Source organism: Desmodus rotundus, chromosome X (assembly GCF_022682495.2).
Source record: "Desmodus rotundus isolate HL8 chromosome X, HLdesRot8A.1, whole genome shotgun sequence".
In the NCBI taxonomy this organism is placed as follows: Eukaryota; Metazoa; Chordata; class Mammalia; order Chiroptera; family Phyllostomidae; genus Desmodus; species Desmodus rotundus.
In genome coordinates this window covers 13,601,646-13,605,945 of record NC_071400.1, presented here as the reverse complement: position 1 = coordinate 13,605,945, position 4,300 = coordinate 13,601,646, and the positions used below count along the sequence as shown (strand labels likewise).

At 41.3% G+C, this 4,300-nt stretch overlaps 1 non-coding gene across 1 annotated transcript; it reads left to right on the top strand.

Moving 5' to 3' along the window:
* Window positions 1-3,963: 3,963 nt before the first annotated feature.
* Window positions 3,964-4,070, top strand: LOC112300133 (U6 spliceosomal RNA). The gene has a single exon (XR_002974357.1). It is a non-coding gene; the product is annotated as a U6 spliceosomal RNA (small nuclear RNA).
* The last annotated feature ends 230 nt before the right edge of the window (window positions 4,071-4,300 follow it).

Sequence of the window (4,300 nt, the reverse complement as noted above, 5' to 3'; positions counted from 1 at the left end):
TGGGATCTTCTCCAGTCTCACCTGTGTACAACAAGCAGCCTTACACATGTACACAGCCTTCCGGGACAGCAGAGGCTTCGGGCAGCTTATCAAGGCCCATGATAGATGTCTTGTTTTTCTTTACACTTCTGGCTGGCATGTTACAGCCAGATTGTAATCTCAAGTAGCGGTGATATCCTTCCCCAGTTGTTTGCCACTAAGCTCTGTTATTTTTGACAAGCCCCCAGGCTTCAACCTTTTTCTCAAGTCAGTGCCCTCTGGCAGCAGAGCTGCTGGTTTTTCTAGTGATTCTTTTAGAACTGGCAGGGATGGGAGTTCAACATAAAAGACCCCTTCCCCACTGCTCTTGCCGAAGTTCAGTACATTTTCTTATATAAATGGTTTTCAATATGTTGTATGCCTTTGCTCAATTTACAGAGACCTGAAATAGCTGTTTATGACAACTTTGTCCAGTTTTATAATTGCCTTTGGGGAGAAGATTTGCAGAGCTTCATACTCTACCATTCCCACATTCACACTCCCTCCCATAGCCCCTTTATTCTTTCCTCTACCGTCTGCTAGGACAACTCAAGTATTTTCTCCTCATTGAATATTATCGACAATATCTTTTCCCCGGCTTCTAATATAACCCTAGGAACATATGTGCCCGAACATCTCTGACCCTGTACCTTTAAATTTTATTATTTTAATTATTTTTAACATTTTACTTTTCAATTACAGTTAACATTCAGTATTATATTAGTTTCAGGTGTACACCATAGTGATTAGACATTTATATACCTTATAAAGTGATCACCGGTGTAATTCTAGTAAGAATCTTGAACAGTCCCTCTACTATAAAGGACACATGGACGAAACCAAGGGGGAGAGTAGAAGCAAGGGAGGGAGGTGGCTTTGGCTGGGGTTGGGGGTGAGTAGTGGGGGGAAAATGCAGACAACTGTAATTGAACAACAATAAAGTAATTTAAAAACATAAATAAAAAAATAAACACACACACACACACACAAGAATCTAACAGTTCCTTAGTTGTGTTTGCTCATCACTGCAGGCGATAATGGCCTGTTTGTGAGCTACCCTCTGGGCCTTGCTGTTCTCACACTTAGCCATTAAACTGCTTGTTAGAGGCCCACAGACTCTTATTAACCCTCCTCAGGGCATCAGTGTAACTTATCAGGTAACCAGCTAACTCCACTGTCTCCATAGGTATTGTCACACCCATTTGTCTCAAATGCCTGAATGGTCATACCTGCAATAGCATTTCCGTTCACTGAGACATTTCCCAGGTCAGCACTAGGAAATCTTTAGTAACTTTATTACTCCTCTGTGCCAGAGACTGGGCCACAAGTAAGCCAATCCCAATTCCCCTTCTTATCACCTTTCTCAGACTACTCTTGGTACCATGTTCAGGTTCCCAAGAGCAGATGCCAGGAAGGAATTAGCTATGCAGAGTTGCTGGGAAGAATGGCCACGAGGGAAGGTGCAGGTTGCCAGGGGAGGCTGGGATTGCTCAAAGGTCAACGATGCAGATTGACCCTTGTGAAAGAGATAATGGAAGAATGGGTGAATCTTTTTTTATTAAAGATTTTAGTTATTTATTTTTATAGAGAGGAGGAAGAAAAAAAAAGAGAGGGAGAGAAACATCACTGTGTGGTTGCCTCTCACACACACGCAACTGAGGACCCGGCCCACAACCCAGGCTTGTGCCCTGACTGGGAATCAAACTGGGGACCCTTTGGTTCACAGGCCCGCACTCATTCCACTGAGCCACACCAGCCAGGGTAGGTGAAAGAATCTATTGACTCAGTGAAATTGTCAGGAAGTTTGTCAAGCCAGCGGGGGGTCCTTGAACTCCTCCTCAGAGGAGTCCTGCATCTCCCAGGATTGGGTCTGCCTTATATAACTAAAGTACACCTTCCTTGTTCAGTCACTGCCTAGGAGTAGCTCATGGAAAATGTGGCTTCAGTGCAAATACAGCAATAGATTTCAGAGCACAGCAGCTGGGACTCTCAGTGAAATACGAGGTTTGTCCGGAAAAGTCCAGCCATTGTTAATATAACGAGAACAGTTTGTGTGACATCTATGTAACCTGGCAGTGGGCTGGAATGCGCATGCGTGAACAATGACGACTTCACTATACAAGTCAGTGCGGGTAGTAGACAACGTTGAGTGAGCACGTGTACTGTGTGGCTGTCACATTCAAAATGACTGAGCAAGTAGAACAACGAATCTGCATCAGAGTTTGCGTTAAGCTTGAACATTTCCTCTCTGGAAACTATGCGGATGATTCAGAAGGCCACAAGTATGGGCAACTGGTGATCAGTAGCTTCATCACGACAATGTGCCCGCTCATGCATCATGTCTCATGCAGTTTTTTGATGAAATATCAAATCACCCAGGTGACTCAGCCCCCCTACAGCCCAGATTTGGTGCCCTGTGACTTCTGGCTTTTCCCAAAACTAAAATCACCTTTGAAAGGGAGGAGATTTCAGACCATCCATGAGTTCCAGGAAAATACAGTGGGGCAGCTGATGGCGACTGGGAGAACTGTGTGAGGTCCCAAGGCATCTCCTTTGAAGGGGACTGAGGTGTCACTGTCCTATGTACAGTGTTTCTTGTATCTTGTATCTTCTTCAATAAATGTCTCTATTTTTCATACCACATGCTTGATACCTTGTGGACAGACCTCGTATAGTCTCTGTAGTTGAGTTCTGTGAGCCCCACAGTAAAGAGAGTAGATTTCATGACTACCATACTTATTCTTTACTTTCCTTTCAATTGACTTTTTCAGCTTTTCATTTTTACTTACTCTTTTTCCTTTTACTACTAATCTACCTTTGTATTTCATAATTAATACTTAGACAAAGTGTTATTGAGTCACTAATGTTTGAGGAATAACAGTGGAGACAAAATGGATCAGAAAAATGTGTGGAAAGCTAAAGGTGTGAACAGTGGAATTTTAAGGGAATCATATAGGCTGATTTTGAAACTATATGTTGGAAATTGGCTTCCCACTTTTCTCAAAATTTATACAGAATGTAGAAACTTTTGTAACTTATGCTAGAAATCAGATTTAAAATATTTTTGCCTATAGCCCATGACAAAGGCCATCTACTTTCGTAAATGTGTACTATCTTTTGGGACCTTTAGTTCTCCTTTTGAATGCCTTTCTGTGCTATGCCTTGAATTGTCAGAGGTAACCTGTGCGTGACTTGGTTGAAGTGTCTTAAAAGTTCCCTTCACTACCTAAATGTTTTTGATTTAGATTGTCTTAAACAGGTAACCAGAAATCTTAAGAGTTTTTACAAAATCAGGTTTATATGATGATATATGTTGCATCCTTATTGCTATTATATGCATAATTTTTATTTATTACATGCATGCCTCTAAAATCATCATCTTTCATTGGGATGAATGTTTTTTCTCGACATTCCCTAATACTGTTTACATGAGGATACACATAAGTGAGCTTGAATCATGTTACTTCATCAGATTGAAGCAGTTAGGGTGGCTGGAAGAGGTACCCATCTGCGTTGAAACAGCCGGGGTGAAACCACATCAATATGCATGTCTGTGGGAAATGTCTAGTCTGAGAAAACAATATATTCACAAAACTCTGTTTTCAATACTTGGAACTTTGCTGCAAACTGAACCAAATAAACCATTTGTCCCTCTGTATAATTTGATGAAAACTGCTCCATTCCTGTAGGCGTGGCCTTGGACATTAAGTTCATTATCTTTAACTGCATTAAATCCCACTTAGCATTGGTGTTGAAGATCAAATTATCATTGCTAGCTTAGCTTCCATGTAAACTTGAATCTGACAAATTAAACTGGTAGATTTATGGCTTGAAAGAAAGAACTATTCTAGTACATTCTCTGTCTGTGGACACATCTTTCTCATTCCAGCTATCTTTTCCCACTACTTATGATGCTGTTTTAACATTTTAAAAAATTGTATTTTAGTGCTCCCTTCGGCAGCACATACACTAAAATTGGAACAATACAGAGAAGATTAGCATGGACCCTGAGCGAGGATGACATGCAAATTCGTGAAGTGTTCCATATTTTTGGGTAATGGGGGAATGAAGGGGAAGGGTCGTCAAGGAACACATATGAAGGACCCATGAACAAAGCCAAAGGCGGGAAGGATTGAGGGTGGGAGGTGGGGTGGGGGAAACTGGTGGTGGGAAAATGGAGACAACTGTACTTGAAGAACAATTGAAAATGCAAAAAATTATTTTATTGATTATGGTGTTACAGTTGTCCTATTTTCAATTTTTGCCCTCCTGACCAAGCACC